This window comes from Monodon monoceros, unplaced genomic scaffold (genome assembly GCF_005190385.1).
Source record: "Monodon monoceros isolate NGI ecotype Baffin Bay Population unplaced genomic scaffold, NGI_Narwhal_1 Super_Scaffold_9, whole genome shotgun sequence".
Classification (NCBI taxonomy): domain Eukaryota; kingdom Metazoa; phylum Chordata; class Mammalia; order Artiodactyla; family Monodontidae; genus Monodon; species Monodon monoceros.
In genome coordinates this window covers 41,236,191-41,260,366 of record NW_021703786.1, presented here as the reverse complement: position 1 = coordinate 41,260,366, position 24,176 = coordinate 41,236,191, and the positions used below count along the sequence as shown (strand labels likewise).

At 39.2% G+C, this 24,176-nt stretch overlaps 1 protein-coding gene across 1 annotated transcript in view; it reads left to right on the top strand.

The window, feature by feature from the left end:
- LOC114888822 (protoheme IX farnesyltransferase, mitochondrial) overlaps positions 1-24,176 on the top strand; it is a 110,679-nt gene that overhangs the window by 51,996 nt on the left and 34,507 nt on the right. The gene's annotated exons all lie outside the window — the stretch shown is intronic.

Below are 24,176 nucleotides of genomic sequence, written 5' to 3'. Positions count from 1 at the left end.
CCCCCTCAGGATTATTCCTCCCTTCCTAGGAAGACATTGCTCCCATAATTGTAAAATATTTCTGCAAGTAAAGGCACTAGATATATTACTGTTACTGAGTAGATTTGCCTCTTTAAGATAAAATCTGAGTAAATGTCCATCAGTGATTGGATGATTTGAAGCCTAGTCACTGCCTCTGTAATGATCAACTGATCTGTAATAGACAAAGTCCATCAAATAATGTCTTGGTGAAGGTCAGAAGTTTGGGAGCAGAACAGGCCCAGAGTCAAATTCCCGCTCCACTTACTAGGTGTACTATTTTTGTCACCAGGCAATCTCACTGAACCCCAGCTTTCTCACGCAGGAACTGAGACCTGTAACATCTACCCTGTAGAATTTTCCCTAAGGGTTAAGCTAGGTCAGTTGGTTTCAGAACTTCCTCCTTTGCCGTCTTCCTCACCGTCGCGTTTGCCTTCCTGGCCATCGTCTCTGTGGTCCTCACCGTCTCGCCATCTCGCATCCTCCAGGCCATCTTCCTGGTTGTCATCTTCATCTTTGCTCCCCTCTCTCTCCTTTGCAGCTTTCTTTTCTCCTCTTCTTCCTGTCCCCCATCTTTCCCTCCTCCTTTGCTCCTCTTCTCCCCCAGCATTCCCTATAACAGAAGACTTTTCAGGGACCTTCACAGAACTTTGGGGTTCTTCAAACACTGTGTGAAAACCCCTGAATTAGGCTGTGTTCGAAAAGCCCTCACACAGTGGCTGGTCTCTGGTTGTGCCCTCATTGACTAGTGGTTCCCCTAGATCAGGAACCTAGTTCCCTACTGTATCCCCAGCAGCACATAATAGATGCCTAATAAAATTCTTCTCGAGTAAATGAACAATTGGATTTTCATTGTGATGTGTAGCTTGGATATATTCAAGTCATTTAAATGAAGGGCCAAATGGCCATTGATTTGTAGACATCTTAAAAGGGCAGTTTATTGAAGAGAAAGTCAAAAGGCATTTCTAAGTAGTTACTGTAATTTAGAAGAACCAAAAAGCTGCTCAAGAAAAACTAAAAGGAGATTGTTTAAATACATCTTGATTTGTCCAGTGAAAGAAATACTCTGCAGTCATTATAGGTGATGAGGTAGATCTATTTGTGTATGTATGTGTGTGTGTGTATGTGTGTGTGTGTATATATATATATATATATATATAATTTTTTAACACAAATGATGTTCACTCTATAGTGTTAAGTGAAAAAGCATATTCAGAGCAATATGTAGGGAGACAGAGATAAAAATGTATTAACTTTGTATGTGAGTATCAGTACTATGGTTTATCTTTTATTTTTCTTTTTTTCCTGATTTTATAATTAGAAAACAAAGCATGAAACTGGTTTTTAAAGCCTAAGAAAGCTGCTTTATATATTAAATATAAAGGTGTAAACAGATCAATTTCCTTGTTGTTAGGGGTTCTGAATACTCCCGTCCAGTTTAAGATTATCTTTGAAGTCTTAGTTCCAGTTCCTAATTAAACATGATCTTCAGTACTCTATGTCCAGAATTTTCTCAGTGCTTTAAAATTTTGAACATCTTCTTCACCGTCAAATACACCATCTCCCGGCTTAATCCAATAAATAAAAGCCAGAGGGCACAAGCTTTAGGCGCAGGTTTTCCTCTTCAGTTTCTCTGATCACTAGTCCCTATGCTTTCCATTTTCTGTTTTCTACTCATTTTGTAAATATGAGAGAAGACTCAGTAAAATATTTAAATAATTTCACTAATACTATGGTTGAGACAAAAATAGCGCAGCTAAACTCAAACGTGAGGAGGTAGAAAACCACACTTTGTAATAGCTCAGATATTTTGTCAGCTGATGTACAAGTGTTTATATCACAGAAGACCATTTTTAGGGGCATCGAACATGTATAATGTACAAGAAGGGACATCCAGGGAGTTGAAGACTGTATATGAGATTAGAAGAATGAGTTCTCGGGGCCCATTCTAGCATCCCCCCATATAGCCCAACGGTCCACTTTATTTATTTATTTATTTTAAAAATATTTTGGCTGTGCCATGCAGCATGGGGGATCTTAGTTCCCTGACCAGGGATCGAACCCACACCCCATGCGGTGGAAGTGCAGAGTCTATACCACTGGACCTAAACGGTCCACTTTAAACACGGGGATAAAAACCTACGTGCAGGGCTGCTAGTCAGGAGATGCTGGCTGTTAACCTATGGGTTGGTAAGTCAGGCAGCCACCCACCCAGCGCCCAGGACTCCATAGACATCAGAGCAGGGGTGAGAGCAGGGGGGGGAAGTGTCTCTTTGGATTAGCCCCAGGCCCATGCTCTATTGGTGGTTAAGTATTTTGAATGGACCCTGCTATGTATCACTTACATGTTGTGGTTAGAAGTTTGCATCAACAGTCTTTGTAGCCAAAAGACCTCAGTTTCATGCAGTTAAATCTTAGCCCAAGAGAAAATCTAGAACAACCAAACAGGATATGATACACAGAGGCAAAAAGTGGCACAGACCTACCCATCTCATTTTACCTAAGGTTGTGTCTATGAAAAAACACTTTCAAGTGAAATAACGTATGTGAAAGCATTATGTAAGCTGTGAAACGCTGTTTAAAGGTAATTTATTCATAGGTCTGTGAGGCGGAGAAATTTCAAACGTTCCGTGGGAATAGGTTGATTCAAACTAAGAAACTGTTGAATGCCGGTTGCAAGGGTGGGAATAAAGAAGCACGTAGCAGATGCCAGACAAAGATGCTGCACCCGTGCGGTTCCGTAACCCTTACAGCAGCTCTGGGAGGCAGGTATGGGTAGCCTGTCATAGAGCCTGGGGATCAGTTAGAAGAGACGCAGAAAGCCCTGCCTTAGCTTGTGTTTCCTTTCTGTTCCCCGGCCTGATTTCCTGCATCCACGGGAGGTCCTCTGCCTCTGCCTTTCCTCCCCTCTTGGGGCGCTAGGGAGACATTAAAACTGCCACCATGTCTGGCAGGACCCCTTAGCAAAAATCAAGGGAGTAGGAGGGGGAAGCTCCAATTCTCAGCTCATTTTCACTGAGAGAAGGGCTCTGTCCTGGCCCCGGCTTTGCTCGGTGGGATAGTTTTAGGTCACTGAATGTGACCGGGTGATCACATTATACTATAAAATACGCTGGATGCAGCAAGTAAAACAGATAACATTCCATTTCAAATATTCTAATGGCAGTAATTTAGAAAGCAGTAATATTAAAAAATTATGAAACAGATTTTTCCCTTAAAATTATTATACGACAGCCTATATTGTTACCATGTGATAGTAGCAAATGCACAGGAGGGTTAGACGGACAGACTCAGTATAATAAAGAACGCTGATTTGTGTGTTGCAATCTTGGCATTCATCAGGTGGGTAGAGTAATTAGGAAGGAGATTCTGAAACCAAAGCCAGTAGCTTTTTGACAAAGTCCCTTTCATTCAGAGCATTTTCCAACTAAAAAAACTGGGGGATTAAATGATAAAATGATGAACAAATGAATTGTTTATGCCTGCCTTCTAAATAGACATTTCCTTAGTGATCTATACATTTTCATTATTTATAGTTATGTTAAAAATACTTGAACTTGCTTTTGTTTGGGTTTCCCTTTCCATAATATTTCTACATTCTACGTTAGAATTTAATCATGAACAAAATGCCACATCATTCCTTATCCAAACATCATGAAATCATTGCAGATGAGATGAGGAGATAAAGTAATTGGATTAGAAATGGATGGTTTAAGTTTACACCATTTTATTATATCAGGAATTTTTGATATTTGAGACGTAGATTTCCACAGCTGTTCAATCACTTGTGCCTAAGATGCGTATATGAAACCAGGTTCTGTAATTTTGTTATTTTAAATTCCGAAGGAGGATAAGTGTAGATGGTGAAATCCATTCACCTGAAAAAGTTTTATATGAAGTAAAACAACTGATGTATCAATTTTAAACAACATGGAGGTATGATCCTTGTATTACTAAATATGCGTTAGCTTGATTCTCTGCTTTCTCTCACTTTGGGTTTATAAGCACTTTAATGAATGGTGGTCATAGTATCTGAGCATAAAAGTTTGTTTTTTAAAAATTTTCTAACCATAATGTTCTCCTAATCTTAAAAAATAAAATTTTATGTATTTTTTCCCATCTGACAATTATATTGGCCTATTGTAGAACAGTTTTTGATAAAGTGTTAAATTTTCTGTGGGATATACATGTATTTTAACCTCTAACCTATTAAATTATTTGAGAAGAAGAAAAAGAAATTTGTTGTGCTAAGAAACTATATCAAAGAATAATCCTGGTTATTTTTACTTATTCTCTGCCTATGCTGATGCTAAATCATAGCATAAAAAATCTTTGGGTAGTATTAGAGAAAAATTATGCACTGTTACTATAGAAATTTAATAATCTAATGTTGAAAGAATTGTGTCATTAGAACTTTTTAACCGTTCTGATTTTGAGTTTAGTTCCTTTTAGATTTATTTAATTCCTAAAGAAAACAGTACAGTTCAGTCAGTTGGAGATTTTGTTGAACATTTTAAGTTAAAAATTTGTAATGTGGCAACTCTTGTAGCTTCTTTATTGAGGGGATGTGTGATGCTTGTGAAGTTCTTTACACAGGGACCAGATGAAGCTTGGGTTAATGTGAATTTGAAAAACTTTCCTAGAATTTCCCTGCAAGTTATTAAAAATAAGCCATTTATTCACTAGTTTTCTTTATTAGAAATGATGGAGTAAAACTTTAAAACTTAGTATTTCAGTAATTAGACTGTATTCATTTAGTTGGATTGGGCTGCAGTTTACTTTTGTACTTTCCGTGAAAACAAAAAATCAAAAATGTAATAACTGTAGTTTGTTGAATGTATTTTTAAAAATAATTAGAAATATTTTACCAATGCATATTTAGGACTAAATAAAGGAATTGTTAATAAATTACTTTTGTGACTCATACATTAAAGGAAGCTTTAAGGGGACCTCTGGTTATCCATTAATCTGTATTACTGTAGCTGCAGTTAAATTACACTAATTTGTACTAGCTGGATTTGTGAAAGGTTCAAATTATGGAATATTTCTGAAGAAATCCAGTATTATTTTTCAAATTAAATCAGAATAATAAAGTTCTTGAAGAGTTTCTTCTTATTAAGAGTAATCTTTGAGTGTGGGCACTGTGTCTATGTTTATATGCCCCCATTGTAGCTAATGGTGTAATTCATTGAATTAACAAACATGATTTGTAATTATACCCATTGTGTAATACAGAGTACTTGACAAAATATATTTGAAGATACTTAAACAGTTGGTTATCAAGCATTTTAAATGCCTGCTGTCACTACCAACACCAAATATTGTTAAAACTACGAAATGGTATTCTGTAGAATGAAAAAGTTTTCTAAATGGAAATCAGTTTCATCCTGACTCTAGTATGGGTGATGAAAAAAATGACTAATTAAGTAAAGTTTTAAATTCATGAAACCTTTATCATAATTGAAATCAAGGAAGGAAACATCCTTTTTAAGAAAAATTAGTCTTTAATTCAGATTTTTCATTAATTCTAGTACAGTCTTAATTAGTGAAGTTTTAGTCTGCATTGACTTTATGGGACGTAAGTGAGACTCTGTGTTACCATACAGAAATCTTTTCTTTTTGTGAGCATGTTAATAACCTAGATGCTGAATGACGTGACTTTTACAGAGAGGAACCCTGGTGTTCACGGCGGTTCTTTGAACCAGTGTCTCTGAGCTCTCTTTGGTTCTTTGCTTTGGTGTTAAAGAATTCCTTTCTACACAATAAATATTAATAACAGTTTTTCAGTTACTTGTAACTAAAAGGCTTCGTGATGCAGACCGCATAATGTCTTCAAATTCAACGAATGTTAGTGTCTGAAGGAAAAAAAACAATGATTCTTCACAATCCATTCCATCTAGATCTTTAAAGAGTATAGTTTTTCACGTTTCATCGAGTTGTCTCCGACACTTGTGCCCTTTGGGAATATTATTGATGATATGCTTACATGCTTGTTAATGTGCTCTTAAAGAAAATCGAGATAAAAATACAAAGTTACAGTATCTGTTGGCTTTAGTAAACAACTTATGTGTTAGAAAATGTCTGTTTTCTGGAAAATATTAACTGGGTCTTAGAATTACCTTAATGGTTGCTCATATTGGAAGATGAAAAGCATCGCCTCTGTCAGATAGGGTTTCAGAGGCACAGAATGACTGTAAGATGCCTAATTTTGCTTTGTATGTGGGACACAGATGGTTTCACCTCTGAAAAGGGATCACAAGCACATAAAAAGGAAAAAGGAAATTAAACCTCTTCCCAAGGAATATGTGTGGTGTAGTTCACTTTCGGAGAGAATTTTGAAATCAGCTAGCTTAATAAGCTAAAAAAGCCAGCATTGCCACTTAACTTCAGTAGCAGAAAGTATGCCTTCCAAAGCGGTAGTTCTTTGACCAGACCTGGGTAAAATCAGTGCCCTTGGAGGGTTTTTTGTTTTTTTTTTAATTAAACTCTTTATTTTGAGATCATCATAGACTCACATGCAGTTGTGAGAAATGATACAGAGGGATCTCATATACCCTCCACCCAGTTCCCCTCTGTGGTAGCGTCTTGCAAAAACATCACGTGACATCATAGCCAGGATACCAACTCGCCTTGTGTTTTCAAAATGCTTTTTGAGCCTGTCCACAAGGCCAAAGCATAGCACTATGTTTTTTCTTTCATTCTGAATAAAGAGCAACTGTGCATAACTATACATATAAAAATTATCTTTAAAATTAACCTAATAATATATATGATGAGATCTCTGTTATTACCTTGTGGGCACAAAGATCCATACTGTAAAGTTGTTCATTTGCGAATAGTTGACTCTTACAGATTTTACGTGGAGTGGTCTTTGTTTTCCTTCACAGTTTAGTTTATTGGTTCTGTTGACACATTTTACTTTGATTTTTTTTAAAAATCAGAAGTTGAAATCTTTGAATAATTTTGGTAATTAACCATTATCGTAATGATAAAATTTCTTTGGAGCTCATGCAGCTATTTTGTTGGGAACAAAAGTGTGTTAGCATGTCGCAAGCACGCCACCGGCTTTAGATTCTAGGTTAGTAGTTCTGAAATTTTATGGATATAAAGACTCACCTGCAGAGCTGATGGAAAAGGCAGGCTCCAGTCCCCACTCCTAGATGTTCTTCGTTTTAGTAGGTCAGGGGCGGGGCCCAGGGATCTGCATTTGTAATTAAGTACCGCAGAGGATTCTGATGCACTCGGCCCCTGAACTGCACTTTGAAAAACACTGTCCTAGACGTGGAGCCTTTCTAGCATTATATTGCAGAAGCAATAGAACGTTTATGTTTTCCTCTAAATGTGTATAGAGAACATCATCTTCATTTTCTAAATTTTTGTTCAAATATGGAATTACTGTTTTTCATAGTCTTATTACTGAATCTATTAGAATTTTTAGATTTTTTTTAAGCTGAGTTATAATTGACATGTAACATATTAGTTTCAGGTGTACAACATAACGATTTGCTATTTATATATATTATGAAATGATCACCATACAGTTACAAATTTGTTACTCTTGTGATGAGAATTTTTAAGGTCTACTCTCTTAGCAACTGTTAAATATACATACAGTGTTATTAACTATAGTCACCATGCTGTACACCACATCACCAGATTTATTTTTTTTATAACTGGACATTTGTACCGTTTGACCACCTTCACCCATTTCAACCATATTGAAACGGTTAGATTTCAGTATTGCAAGTCAGTCACACCTCTGTCCTCCAGTTGAAATCCTTTTTCAAACATAGAGAAGCAAAGGCATTTGCACAGTAAAGGGCTTGGAATAGAGATTGAGGAACAAACACCCTAAAAGCGCTGCCTTTGATGATTGCATTTAATCAAGTAGTTTGGTTGGTTGTCCTCTCCTACCACCCCCCACCCCCGCCCCCGTCTAGCCTTTTTTTTTTTCTTTTTTTTTTTAAGTAATGACAGAAAATTAAAAGTAATAAGGATTAGAGATGAAGTTAAAGAGGAAGAAAATGCTGGCGTAAAACAAAACAAAGAAAAATAAAGGTGATTTATTTTTAAAAGCTTAGGAGTTCGAGCAATCTCCTGTGAAGGCAAGCATCCTGAGTATTGCAAACAAGGTCAGATGAGGCTCAGTAAATTGTTCTGAAAGCTCAGAAATAGGAGAAATTTTAGAAACATTTCCATCAAAAACTGATTTTAATTTTATAAATACTTGGCTATTCAAAATAGAAAATTACTTCATTAATCTAGAAAATTAGTTTGTGTGCATCGTTTTCTTTCTCAGAGATGACAGAAAAATGAGGTGTGACTCATTCACTTGACCTCTGAGTAATAAGCATCCTTTTAAGGAAAAGCTGGGGAATTATATATACCCTTTTTTAGATGTTTTTCTTGCTACTTAACCCAAAAGTCTAGATTTGCTTTCATTCATTACCAGTTTGCTTAACCCCCTTTTTTGCTGTTGGCTTGGCTGCACCATACTGATGTTGTAGGAAATTTCTCACCATAAAGCCCAGTTGAGACTCTTGTTGTTTGAATGCTGTACTTAATTTGTTTTTTTGATATGTGCATGTCAAAACTTAGAGTGAATCTCCTCCTTCAAAATACATTTTTTGCTGGGGTGTTCTTTTTTGTGATTATCTTATTTATGAGGTTAGCAGAACAAGAACTCTACCTTGATTCACAGTGTTTGGAATTAATTATAGTGAAAGGAGACAGAAAAACATGCATGACTGTAGTCTGTTCATACAGATATTTGCATGTGCTGATGACTTCATGTTAACAATCAACGCTTTATTAACTTAAGACTTTTTGTAAAGTTGTAAGGTTTAGTTTACATCCTATGTTGAAATCTTTTTTTTAAGTCAATGAGAAATCTTTTTTTAAATCAATGAGAAATTAAATGAGTAAAGATGTTTTAGTTTTGTTTTTTTTTTTTTAATTGTTTTACCTAATGCTGGCGAGGATGCTGGAAGGCAGGCCCTCTCAGGCTGTTGAGAATGTAAACTGGGACAGTCTTTCTGGAGGGAAATTTTGGAAGTATAGTTTAAAATTGTTAAAAATGTACGTTCCCCTCAACCCAGCAATTCCATTTCTGGAAATGTTTTAAATTATCAAAATTCGTGCATGTATTTTATGTATTAAAATTCGTTAGACATAATTTCAACATACAGAAATGGGCTCCGTTAAATTATGTTTTATCCATATAATGGCATACTATGAACATCATAAAAGTCACATTTCCAAATAGCATTTAATCACACGGTAAGTTTGTGAGTGTTATGAAACAAATATTAGATTATTATAGTGAATACAATATGTATATGTCTGAGTGGTAGATCCAAAAGTATTTATAGCTTTTAACCTAGTAATTTTCCTTTTGGAAATGAATGTATATAAAGTGAAAGTAAACAAATATTTACACTTCTTTTAAAACACTGAACAAAGATAAGGAGAATAAAATAATTCTCCCTACGAGTTATTATATTTTTAATACAGAAAATCTTAAGGGTAGTGTTAAAAGACTGTGGTTAGGATTCTGATGCATGCTTATCTACAGACTGTAAGAACTTTCTAAAACAAATCACTTTAAAATAAATGGGTGAACGGAGAAAAAATAAACAGCATTAAGATAGACTGGAAAGGACACTCTCTGGGGTGTCAAAAGGAAAGAGGGATTTGAGTCCTGACATTCCGGGAGCTGGGGTGGAGTGGGTATCTCTTCAATTCGGTATCGGGAAATCACTGCTATTTTCAGTTGTCAAATGCAGTTTATATCGAGATTCATCGGCATGCCCTTAGACAAATTGCTTATATTTCTATGTTGTTTTTCTCCATGCAGATTTACAATTACAGTTTTGTGATTGTTATCAGAGCTCTTTAATACCAAAATGTTCTTGAAGTATTCTTTCAAATATTTCATACAGTGACGATCATTAAAGGGACACACATGAATAAAATTTCCTTAGAGAGGGAATAGCATCCCTCAGTTATAATATATTGGTTTATAGCTCTTGTCCAATCTTTTTCAATACACATACACAGATAGGCACTATACTGTATATGGTATGTCATAATTTTATTTTTTTCTCTTAATACCGAATCATGAACTTCCCAAGTCACTCAATATCATTTGCTTGTAAAAGGCTTTAAGCGTTTTGTATGCCATTATACAAATAAAACAAAATTTACATTAACTAAGCCCGTATTGTTGGATATTGGAATTGTGTCCAGTACTTTGTGTTTCCACTGCAGTTAAGCATGTCAGTGGTTCTTTTGGAAAAGAATAAAATCATTTGAAACATATTATTATTATTATTATTATTATTTTTTTTTTTTGCGGTACGTGGGCCTCTCACTGCTGTGGCCTCTCCCGTTGCGGAGCACAGGTTCCGGACGCGCAGGCTCAGCGGCCATGGCTCATGGGCCCAGCCACTCCGCGGCCAGGGCACAAACCCGTGTCCCCTGCATCGGCAGGTGGACTCTCAACCACTGCGCCACCGGGGAAGCCCCGAAACATATTCTTTATATTATTATACCCCTGAACCTTATTTTTGGCAGTTATCGTCTGCATCTCTGTGAATCTTACCATGCTGCCTCTTATTATTTTATAAATTAAGTATCTTATCTCCCGAGCTGGACTGTGATCTGGGGCCAGGGTCTCCATCTCACAGCCCCTCAGAGCATCCTCATCCCAGCCGTGTCTCACACTCAAGCCTCCTGTGTCGGGTGGCGTGTAGGGCCATGATTGAGCACAGGGACTCAGGCAGCCCAGGTTCAAATCCAAGCCTTACGACCCTGGTTAATTACTTGTCTGGGTTTCAGTTATCTCGACTTTCAAATGAAGATAATGGTAATACCTACCTACAGGAGATAAGGCTTAATACACAAAACACTGAGCCCAGGCGTGGGAATAGTAAACCCTCGGTGAGTAATAGCTAATAGCGGTACTTATTCCTGATTTGTTCAGAATAAGTCAGTGCATTGCTGTAGCCTCATCAGTATTAAGAAGGCATTTTCCCATTGCTCTTCCGTGTTTGCTTGTCCGTTACATTCATTTAGTCATGAAACTAACTATAGATTTTCACCTGCTTCAAGTTGTGACTGGTTATCGTGAGAAGCTAACATTTGAATGAACCCTCACACTATTAGTCAGGATCCATCAATTATTTTATGCATAGCAGATTTGCTGGTCACCTCATGGGAAATATATTTCCTTCGTTACTAAATCCATAGCTGAGAATGTGCACTGTCTTTCAAGTAAAAAGCTGATCAAAATAAAAGGTTTTACAATTTTATTATTTAAGCTTTCATAAGACAGTTTCAAATGAAATAACCTAGCTTTATATTTTTGTAATGTCTAAGTCAGTGGATTTTTTAGCAGTAAAATAAAATAAAATTGCATAGTGATTGCAAACGTAGGTATTTTGCTCATCAGCATCACAGCTCAAAGTGGGAAAACTACAGATGTGCACACTTGAGGCCTTCTACGTGGGAGAATCCCACTGTCACCTCCAATATTTAGTATCAGAAATGGTTTCAGCTGGTAGTCGTAAGCTTTCTGGACTAATAAATGTCTGTAAATTCTTGAGCAAATCAGAGTATGCTATAATAGTAAAAATAAAACAAAACTTCTGAGAAATATGGCCTTAGCGAGCTACAGCCATGAATAAACAAATGAACCTATGGAAAATATAGGTTTGAGGACTTCTTAAAAGTGAAGAAACCTTTTCTAAAAGAAGCCTCTTCTCTTAAGTCTGCTTGACCTGCCGTGTTTATAAGGGCCTTTCTCCTTCAAACTAACCTTCAAAAGCGTTTGTGATGAAACTTTTACATTTCTAATGTGTTTTGGAAAACCTAAAAGATTTAATGTGGTTTGGAAAATGTAATGTAACATTTAATTTTTAAAAATACTCCCAAACCATCTGCAAATCTTTCTTTAAATGTAGCCACATCTGTTTAATTTACTCTTTGTGCTTATTATTTTTCTCATTATTATAATAAAACAAAATTGGAAAAGAGAGCAAAAATTCATAGACCCACCACTCTGAACAAATTATAAACTATAAACTATATTATTAGTGTTTGAAGCATTTTCCCAGATTATTAGAGTCTTAATTATCATCTTTAATGACTGCCTGATGTTCCATCAAGGTGTCTTACCACATTGTAACCGTTCCTTTAGTGCTCTTCCAGTGTTTATTTGTTAAAAGCAACCCTGCAGCAGACGTTTTAAATTTTTATCATGTAGTTTTCTCCTATACTTCTATATCGTTTCCTTGATATGTAGTTCCAGAAGTGGAATTTATTAGAAACGAACTAAACTCATTAAATTTAGAGTTCCTTACTGCCCTTCATAAGAACATTTTCTCTTTCTTTTGTAAATGATATTGAAATAATATATTCTTATTTTCATATTCCTGTTTTTGTTTTTAATTTCAGGCGTTTTATATCCTTAATAGTAATCTCATTGACTTGTTATGAAGCAATACAAAATTTAGATTATTAAATATCATGTAATATATGTGGTCAGTAGATCTTCAGCGAGCCTGTTCATTTAATTGCAATGTTACATCTGATTTCTTGGTTGCATAGCTTTCAAAATCTTGATTTGTGGTGGTAGTTTTCTTTTTAAAAAAACTTTTAATAGAATTAATTTTTAAGTCATCACATTATGATAAATGATAAATAAAATGAGGTATATATTCTCATATATTTTTAAGGTACACATCCTCTCAAATATATTTATAAGAGCTGTCATTTTGAAAAATTATACTAGTATAAACTAGACTCTGCTTTATTGCTGTTCCTCATATATTCTTTCAAGAATTCATATGTGGATATTGTCTGGGATTTTTAAGCCTAATTATAAGTTATAGTGCTAATTTATCTGTTAAAGATCAGTTGACAAAGTCCCAACCCCCTCTTCCCAGTGTGACTTGTCTTATTAATTTGTATTATACCTGTAAAGACTGTCTTTTAAAGAATGAGAAGTATTTTAGTGACGTGTCGTTATGGAATAAAAGTCACTGTCAACGGATAAACCGAAATAAATGTCTTAATGGTTAGGTAGTTCGGCAGACTGTGTTTTTATAAAGACATTCATTACACAACATTGCTTTTCATCATTACAGATTTAATTATAAAAGTCTATTTGCCTTTCTGTTTGCTGTGGCTGCTTGTGGGAGTGGTAGTTACTTACTGTTTTCCTGGCACATAAATTCAGGGTTTCTCTGCTTCACAGAAGAGAGACTAGTACATGATCTGGAAGGCTTTTTTTTTTTTTTTTTTTTTTTTGCGGTACGCGGGCCTCTCACTGTCGTGGCCTCTCCCGTTGCGGAGCACAGGCTCCGGACGCGCAGGCTCAGCGGCCATGGCTCACCAGCCCAGCCACTCCGTGGCATGTGGGATCTTCCCGGACCGGGGCACGAACCCGTGTCCCCTGCATCGGCAGGCGGACTCTCAACCGCTGTGCCACCAGGGAAGCCCCTGGAAGGCTTTTTTTAAATATAGGAGAACGGTGGTCCACTTGGTATTTCTAAAGTAAAATCTCTGACTAGACGTGCACTCAAATCAGTTCTTACATGTTTTGTCTGTAAAACCTGACTCTGGGTACCGTTTAGAGTTTAACCTGGTGCCAGCTCCTCCTCATTTGCTTTTTTACCCATCCTCAGTGTGGAGGCTTCTTTCTGCTGTTTTCACTGTCTCCTGTCACCAACAGTAAGAAAGGGAGTACTTGCATCTCTTAGAAAGCCTGCCCTCCCATTAGCGTGTATTTAAAAGGAAACTGGAGGGGAATTCCCTGGTGGTCCAGTGGTTAGGACACCGGGCTTCCACTGCTGGGGGCTCGGGTTTGATCACTGGTCGGGGAACTGAGATCCTGCAAGCCGTGAGGCGCAGCCAAAGAAATTAAAATTAAAACAAATAAAAATTAAAAAAAACTGGTAAGAAAGGTGGTCGTTAAAATTAAAACCTTTTCTGTTTGGAAGTATTTCATTAAGACATTAATGCTGTCCGTTTAACTCATATTTATTAGAAAACTAGATTGCTACTTTACACGGATAGTTGTGCAAACACAGAAAATCGTATATATTCTAAGAATTGCCTCTGAGGCAAAAAACTGTGATGCTGACAGAAACTACATGGACATGTAATCGGTTGCAATTCTTTAAGTATTGGGATTTGATGACCAAATAAATAGCTTAGCCATTCACCTAAGCTGCATGATCATACTAGTAAGTTCACAGTCGCATATCAATTACTGTAATTCATGGGCATTTTTAAATGTTTGCCTGTTTTCTGGGATTATATTGATATTTGACAGAAAAGTTGGAAATATTTAAGTTCTCTTTATGCCATTTTTAATTAATTAAATTTAAAACTTAAAAAAAATTCCCATTGAAAAACTCAAAGTGGACGTCAGAACCCTATTATATCTTTTCTCTCCTAGAAACTCCAAGTAATTTGGAGTTTTTATCCACATATCTTAGAAAAGGAAACATTTCTTCCCGGTTTGCTTTTAACAGGAAGACTGAAAATATTTTGTGTGTGGATGGAAAGCTTTTCTTCCATGGATCAACCACTGTGTTATTTCAGCATCGTTCTGTAAGGTGGTCAATGCACGTGTTACACTCTCAGAACACGGTAACCATGCTTATAACGTGTCACGGGTTTTTGTTTGGCTTCTCAGGAAAGAAGTTATATACTTAAACTTTTCTCAGTTCTGGGAAATTTCCCAGTATCCTTCCCTTGCCCATGACATATGTCTTGCCCTACCAAAAGAATTTTCCGCCGTTTCCTGTGTTTCAGTGAAGGAACTGTAGGTCCTTCTCTGTAGGCCCAATTCTATGCTTAGATACATATTCTGAATATATCAGACACAGAATCAAGGCATGTCCAGTAATCAGGTTGAAAGGAAAGCAGTGGGAATATAGGAACAGAAACAATTATAAAAGGCTGTCGGAAGTATTCCACTTAATGACTACTTATATAACACCTGTGTTCCCTTCTTCAGCCTTTGAAAATGCCCCAATATATTTTATGTGCTATTTTATTTTTTGATTCAAGTATTATTTCCATTATTATTTATTTATTATTTTGATGTAATAGTCATTGTTTTTATTCACCATTCCAGTTTTTTTCTTTTTCACTTAAGTTCCTAAAGAAGCTCATTTTGTAATATACCTGCTTTCAGCACGAAGACTTTCAAAAGGTTATTTAAAAATAATTTTAGGTAATCGGTAAGAGACTGTTTGAGGATTGTAGGGGAAAATAGGCAGCAGAAAAACTTTATTAAAGTTAAAATGCACTATAATTGTACCCCCATCACAGAATCTCAGAGACAGAAGGGAATGGGGTCATTGAAGAGCGGTTTCGAGTCACTTTGCTTAAGGTAACATAGTAAGTAGTAGGTAGTTGGTGTCTCCTCAGAAGACGAATCATTTCCCTTTGCAGCCGTATAGGATCTGAAGTTCAAAAATAAACCGTAATCTTAGAAGAAATGTGTTAATCTTCCAACACGTTATTGAACATTTACAGAAGGCCTGCGTAACTATATTTTTAAGGTATTTATTCTCTGATCGGCAGAATGAGTGAGACACATTTTTCCCCCGATTCCCCCAGCCTCCTCCTCTCTGCCGCCCCCTCCTGGGTGTGTAGAGTAACGCGACGATTAAACCAACAGGGGCCGGGGTGCCGGCGCAGGCTGGCTCCGGGCCACATGCAGACAGGGGAGGTTTTGTGTTACTCCAGGTTTTGGTGTATCGACGTGTCCTCACGAGGGAGGGCATCACCCAGTTGAAATACATACTGCAACCCCTGAGGGATTAAGTGTGTTTCCTTTGCTTTATAGTTAAGAATTTTACAGTTTCTTTGTTTGGAACATCTCCGATGGCTTAATGATTTCTGTAGCTCCCACCCCTGCCCCGATGGGACCAGATGTGTATCAGAGCAGCAGCTGAATCTCTGTAGATTTGCCAGTTTTACTGCTCACCTTGTGATATAACCTTTTCTTTTCGAGTATCGTTTCGTTCTTCTGCCATGGATCCTAGATAAAGGTGATTTTACTTATTTCTTGCCTTTTAAAATGTTCATGTTCTATTTTTTTTTTTAATGGTGGCATTTAAGCTCTTTGTAGTATTTTAGGGAACTGTTTCAGAGGTCAGACTTGTCATATTATTGATAGTTTATCACCATTAATGGTTTCAGTAAGCATGCCTGTTTTTTTATAGTTGTGGAGGGATCCACAAGACTTTATTAATTTGCTAGTCTTTTGTTCCCATTAGATTAGGATGAAGTAGCACTAGTTGAGGAAAGGTTCCTTTAATCTGTGAGACCCAAGTTTTAAAAAGTTGGGTTTAAAAAAAAAAATTCGCAATCTAAATAGTCTGTTCATATTACTCGCCTTTAGTGGACTTTAATGCATTTACTTATTGTTCTTCAAAACTGGCCTTCAGAATGACCTGTTTTAAAAATGATTTTTGCAAAGATGGAATTATGGTCCTTGGCAGCTGTTAGAATAGAAATCCCTTGGAGCTTATTGCGAGATCTCTGGAGGGTTCTTAACCTCGCCCCGGACACCTCCTGCTGTTGACCGTGCTGGCTAAGATTAGGGGCCCGAACTTCATGTGCGGTAGGAGCAGAGACCACGTCCTCTCTTTTCTAAATGCTAACCTTGTGCTCAAGTCCGCTGACGACACGGGGAGACGTGTGGGCTTGGGGGAAAACTAAGCATGTTGAGGTAGGGGTGGGAAAGATCCAGCTAAAAGACACCATTCTGTGGAGAAAAGGGGTGCTTGATGGACTAGGTTTCATAGGAGGTGGGAGGGAACAGGGTCGCCAGCCCAGGTGGAGGGAAGGAGGAGGCTGCACCCATCAGTTGAGAGCGGACCAGATTGAACTCGCCCCCCACCCTCCCGTGAAGGGGAACAGAGCCAGTGGGCTAGAGAGGTCCAGGGGGCTCGCCAGGGAGTGCTACAAGCCCCCTTTGAAACTGGTGACTCTGAACTTGAAGTGAACCCTCTTGCCCTGTCGGTGGTTGTTCGGGCAGAGCTCCACTGCTGAGGCACACACGAGAAGCAGAATGTAGGGCACACCAGCAAGTCAGCTCTGCGCTAATGACGGATGTGGCACAGCACCGCGAAGGGTCCCTGCGGGCAGGGCAGACTGCCCCTGAGGACCTGACAGGAGGTTCCGACCCGTAGAGGGGAGCAGTCAGGGCGAGAGAAGGTGAGGCCCTGGGAGGTAAAGGGGCCAGAGCTTCTGTGAAGGGCTTTCTGTGCCACGTGAGTGCCTGGACTTTATTCCCTGGGCAGCAGGTAGCCGTGGAGAGTTTTAGGCTGGGAACTAACATGATCAGGTCTGTACCTGAAAAGATCGTGTTGGCTGCTGTGTGAGAAATTGGTAGGGGTAATCCGTAATGCAGATAGGAAGTGTGGGGAGGCTGCTGTAATCTAGGCAAAATAAAATGGTCGCCTGAGTTAAAGGAGCGGCACCGAGGATGGAGGGAAATGGGTGTCCTTGAGAAATATTTAGGATCAACATTTTATCCTGTGGTTCTTTCTGGGGGAAAAAAAGGATTCTAATTGACTAAGGCTCCATTGATATTGGCTTTCTACTAGATAAGTTTAGTTATTCTTTATTAGTTAACCTAACGAAGGTCTGTCCAGATTTTATATTTGTATCATTTAGGTAAAAATTTTTATTACTTTTTCTTTTTCCTAAGTAGAACATACATGGTCTTTATAGACAATTATAAAATACAAAAAGAATACTCACCCCACATCTCTCTACCCAGATCTTGTAAATATTTTGCTGTGTTTTCCTTCCATCTCTTTTCAGAAAGCAGTGTTACAAATTGAGTTCCCTCTGGGAGGAGAAAGGGTGACCTATAACACCATTTCTGAAGCTCGTCAAAACCAGTGCAACTTTCTGAGTTTTCTTTTACTTATAGGATATGGTACTTCAGGCCTCTGATAAGTGCTGGGTGACCTTTTAGGGCGAAGCCTTAAAATACAGCTTAATGAGCGACGGCCTGAGTAGCATGTTTGGAGGGGAACATTACCCCAGCACCACGTGAGCACGTACACACCTTATTTCAAATACCTCGTGGGGAAAAATCAATGGGAACAGCGAGTCTCGCTTAATTTGTTTATTCTTGGTATGGCAATGGAACACTGGTAACAACCAAAGAGCCATGGCTGACCGCGTATCTTAACTGATTTGTAAGCTGAAAGTAATGGTATGTGGAACCCTGCTAGATAAGGTGCCTCTCCCGGTGCTTTATTTATTTATTTTTGTTAACATCCCTTTTAACTTGGTCTGAGACCGATTGAGACATTATCTTGGACCTGGGAGGCTGTGAGCCATACTGGAATGACAAACACTTGTTGACAGCTTTGAGAAGATGGATGGAAAAACAAACTCCGACAGGGTTCACACGTTTGTTTTTCCTTTGAGCCTTTAGAAGAACGTTGCCCCCATTATTTAGCATAGGGGAAGAAAAAGTTGCACCTCGTTATCAAAGTCAATATTTCCTGAGCCTGACTTGCAGACATCTCTAGAACACATCTACTTTTTGCATAGCGTGTAATTAATCAAAATAGGAATAGGAAGTTCATCACTAGGGCCAAGTTACATTTCGACCTGCTTTTGGTGTCTGTGTCATTTTAGCTTACAAAATTCAGTAGTGTCGTAAGTACGTTGTTATCTGTTAGAAGGGCTAATAAGTATATTTTATATCTGAGCAGCATCTCTCTGGAGTAATAATAATTATCTACTAATATAAAAGCATGGTATAATAGAAAAGCACAAATCTGATACTAGGAATCTAATAAATATTTACCCGTTGGTGTAATAGTGACCCGTATCTTCATGTGATTACAAGGAGGAAAAAGTAATCCATTTACTACTCTATTAAATAGACAGAGCTCTTGATCCCCAAACTGATTATGAGACAAAGATTAATATAAATTATTTACTGTGTTTATAATGATTAATGCCTTTCAGATACTTAAACTAGGAGTAATGTAGGCAAGTTATTTTATAGGTATGACGTGAGATGAAATGATTTGGGGCCATTAGCTTTACAGTGAGTTAGAAATAATTTCACTGCATCCGTCTGCCTAACATCTTCCCATTTTCTTCTGGTAATAGAATTGTCCTTTCCTATCGAGAAAATAACACTCACGATTTGAGGGCGATACAGTATCACTGTGTCTCTCCACCTGCACCCTCCCCGTGGTCACAGCCTAGTCGCATCATCACCTAGCTGTGAGGATTCATGGCCATGGTTGTTCTGGACTTTTCTTTTGGAGGTATCAGGAAATAAACTTTCTGCTAGGGTCACCAGGAGGATGAGAGTCTAGGGCTGCCCGTGCCATTTTGCCTGCTTCCTGGAAGGCGCCTGCATGCAGGAGTATTCGGGACAGATGCGAGAGACGGAAAGAGCCAGAATCATGACAGCACATTTGGCACCGGACCCAGTAATTCCTAAAAGCAGGCACAGCCCTGTAGTAAGAAATTAAACCCCATTTTTTTCTTTGAGCTGTTTGGGTTGTGTTTCTACCATTTGCAGCCCCAAGAGCCTGACTCATATAACAGCTCATAGGATAGCTGGGGAGCAAGAAACTAGGAGGAGTGTCACCAGTGGAGGCTGGTAGGGTGGGGAGCCGGGATTAAAGGGGAAATTTTAAATGAAAAGAATTCCAGAAGAACGACGGATTTTTATGAGGGAAAGAGACTGAGAGAAAAACTTCTTTTGGAAATGAACATAGACAGAAAATAAGTTGTTTTCTGAAGGAAAAGCAAGTATTATTCACTCCTGGGCAATGCACTGCTCTGACGTTTGAAGTTCTTACAGCCTTTCCTGTATTGGGATGTTGGAACTAAGAGGTCTGGACCCATATGGTGTTGGCTTCAACTGGAAAGGGCGGAGGTGGAGCCTTGGAGGTAACTTGACCCAAGGAATCAGTGTTGGGCCTGTCCTCCACTTCCCTTTATCCTGTTCCATGGCCACAGGCAACCCAAGAGAAGGGAGGACATACGTTCCTGGGCTTTTGGTTTGTAAAATCCCAAGGAAAGACTCTGTTTGAATCGGATACCACTCAGTAAACCAGTCACTGTGTCCGGGGGGGGGGGGGGGGGGGTAAAGTACTGGGTGACATGGCCATTTGAGACCTAATGACTAGAGCCTTCTAAAGGAAGGGCCCGAGAGGACAGGCCTGGGTTGAGCGGCTGTCCAAGTGTGTTCACCGAAGCGTATCACTGGGGGTGTTATTCGAAGCAGCGAGGGTATATGAAAAGGCGGGCCGAACAGTGTGTTCTAAGGGTTGGTAAGACAACATTTGTATTTTATTTTCAACACAAGTTGTAGCAGTTTTACTTCTCTGCTTCGGACGTAGTTGGAGCCAACTGAAATGATAATAACATTATGAAAAAATTGCAAAGCACAGGGGAAAAATGTGAGTAGATTATCACGCCAGCTATATGTTCTAAAATGTTTAAATTTCTCATCTGCATCACCGCCGCTTTACGTTTTGGGAATGTGGTTTCAATAGCTAAACCAAAGCAGTGAACCTCACTGAAAGGCATTATAGGAAACGCATGAAAAACAGCGTAAAGCAGCATAATGCGCTCGGAGGAATTGTCTAGCCCTCGCTGGAATGAACCAGAAGTCTTGGTCAGCTTGGTATTTCTACCCAGATGTCGCTTGTCCTGATAAATTCGAGCGTTCGTGGGAGTCAGAAGCTACTGCCAAGTTTTGGCACCCTGCAGTTCAGTTGCTGTGCTCTAGTCCTCAGTCCCCATCTTTGGATGGCTGACTTGCCAGAAACAGAGAAAATATAACATCTTCTTTCATCCAGATGAAACCATTCATTAGAATTCCTGAACTAAGTGTGTGTGTGTGTGTGTGCGCACACAGACTTGAGAACTGCCAAGATAGTTATTTATACAAGAGTTTCTGTGTTACATTGGATAACACCTTACCAGCATTTAAATAACGTGATTTGTAATTGGAATCCTCATTAGTCCTGTGAAATTAATAGTTCAAATACTTATAGAATGTGTTTGAATATTGGGGAAGGAAGGGAATGTGACAGACGGAACATTTTAATTATGTGTAACTTGAACACATTCAAAGAATTTTTTAACACTTATAAATTGTAAATCGTTTCAACATGTAGTTCAGTCTACAAATATACTTATTTGCAGTGATGGTTTATTTAATAAATTATTTATTGAGTGCCTATTTGCGTAGTTCTCTTTAACATTAAGGATGGGAAATTCACATATCTCAGGAAGCCTGTCATTGAGATCATAAGATGGTCATACTGGACAGTTAACTACTTTTAAACAGCGGCCCTGTTGAAAGTATTAGAGAAGAGGCCTGTATCAGTTAAGGTTTGATCAGGATGTCGGAACCACTTGAGAGATATAAGGGATTAGGCCTGGTGGGACCATGGATGTGATGCAGTCCCGTAAGCCTCTTGCCCCTGTACCTGGTGCCAGGCCTGAGGAAAGCATAGGAGAGCAGGAGTGACCCGGAATCCGCAAGGAGGAGCAGAAGTGCATGAGAAAAGACTGGAACACGAGTCTGTTTCCTGCTGCTTCCAAGCCTGCACCTTTGATGATGCAGGTTGACCTGCAGGAGAGCCTGCACTTGACCATGGAACAGCACACAGACTTGGCCCAGGATCACGAGACGTGGACAAGCTCGGGGGGCAGCTGCGGGCCCCGTGCCGCTCCGGGCCAGCAAGGCGAGCCAACGGATCCCAGCTGCCACGTGTGAGCCGCAGTAGAGCCAGACCTCACACCAGTTTTGCAAGTGTAAACATGGCCGCTCCTGCATTCCCACCTTCCAGATCTCATGTGTGCTTCCGTGGCTGCCCCTAAGCTACAGCTGTGGGGAGAGGGCGTTCCGGGCAGCACGGTTCCCGGTGAGCTAAATCAACGCGGCATAGACGCATCACAGCTCGCCGTTGTCGGCCTGGCGCTCGGATACACCCTTCAGTCGTACTTCCAGATAAGGCGATAGCAAAAAGTTGTGTGTACACTGAACATGATGAAATTCTCCTTACAACCAACAGTTCACTGATCCACTCCCTGAAAGAGGAGGCAAAGTCCCTTTATTCATCTCTGGGGGAATGTTCACTTCTCTTCCAGCTGATCCTGTGTAACTTCAATACTGAGGCATGAGAGTAAATATTACTAGCATATATTCAGTGGTAGGAGAATGGGAGACAAATAAAAAATGTGGTTTATATATACAAACATATTTATAGTAAAACAAGGAGAAAATACTCAGAACTATTACATTCCTTGTTTCTGCAACTGGTCGCAGGGTTGTAGCTGGTGTTTATAAATACCTTCTTCTGCTGGCCAGTCCGCGTGCCCTTTGTCCTTGGACGGCTGTAGTTCCTTGCCACAAGAGATGACCCAAAGCTTAGTTCTTGGAGGCTCTGGGACTGGACCTCTTATACTCTGGTGGCAGGAAGGTAACGTGGCAATCCACCTCGTGGAACAGTTTCCTGAGTAGTTTCAACATGCATCTCCTCGATGACTCACTCCAGTGTGTTTACCTATGAGAAATAAAAGCATGTGTTCTTGCAGCGACTTATACACAGACGTTCATCGCAGCTTTTTCGTAATAGGTAAAACCCGGAAACAACCCAAATATGCAACAAGTGAATGGATGTACAGATTGTGGTATTACCATGTCATGGAATATTAACAGTAAAAAGGAATGACCTATTGGTACACTCAGTGATAGGAGGAATCTCAAAATAATTATGCCATGTGAAAAAAAATCCAGACAAAGAGAGGGCATATTATTTGATTCCATTTATGTAAAAGTCTAGAAAATGCAAATAGTCTATAGGGGCACAGAGTAGTTCCGTGTCTGCCTAAGGATGAGGTGTGGACAGGAGGGTGGGGGAGAGGGACTGCAAGGGGGCATGACCGAGCTTTTGGGAAGATGGATGCGTGCGGTGTCTTCGTGTGGTGATAGCTTCGGGGGTGTGTACAGATGTCAAAACTTAACCAAATCATATATTTTAAATACATGCAGTTTATTGTATATCAAGTGGACCTCAGTAAAGTTAAAAAAAAAAAGATTGAACCAAAAAATGGACAGTCTGTATTTTCATTTACCAACTAGAGTGACACTGCTATCATGTGAAATCAGAAACAGACTTATCACCTTTTAAATTCTGTAATTCTTGACAAGTGATTGTTGTATTTGCAGCATTTCGATTTCACCTCAGGTGCAGCCACATTTCCAAGTGGTTCAGGCAGGTGCCATGGGGATTGAAAGGAGGAGGGGATCACATCAGGTCAGAGGTTCAGGCTTCAATTAAACCGGACCTTAGTCTTGAAGGAAGGGTCGGGTTTGTGAGGGGCTGGGAGTCTTGTGGGCGGGTGCAGGTGTGGGGGAGAAGCGGCAGCTCTCGGCCTGCATGGCAGCAGTGTCGTCACACACTGCCCGACGCCGGTAGGTGAGAGCAGCTGTTCTCATTTGCTGCTGAGGAAACTAAGGCTCCAGACACTAAATATTTCCTGCAGCCTCAGACCTAGAAGCCACCTAAGTCTCCATCCCCACGGGCACTTTGCTGTGTTCATAAGACAGCGACAGGTGTGATACCCTGGTCTCAGGTGTACAGGAGAGCTGTCCCAGGCAGAGGGGCATGTGGCCTTAGTCTCGGCGTAACCTCATCACTTGTGTATGGTTTCATCTGGCATCTTATTCCCTTCAGACCTGGCTTTGGCTCTAGTAGCCTATTTCCCGTGGTCATCTGGTTCTTGGTTGATTCACAGGCTTTGGGATGTGTGAAAAGTTCTGAAATTGTGGACAGCACTAATGCTCTAAACCTGAAACATTGGCTTTGAGGAATGCAACTGTGTGTTTAACACGTGGTTTTCAAAGCGGGTAAAAGTAGAACTGTGCATGTTCCTGGTAATTAGTGCACATATTTTTTAAAATGTGTCTCTCCCGGAGAATTTTTCTCTAGAGAGTACCAAGAGTATGAGTTTGTAGTATCAAAATTAAAATGAAATGTACTGTGAAAAAAAACTGTAGAATTAAAGCAGAAGAGAATAATTGTTTCACACTGTATTTAATGTTTTGTTTTGTTTTCAATCTTTTTGCA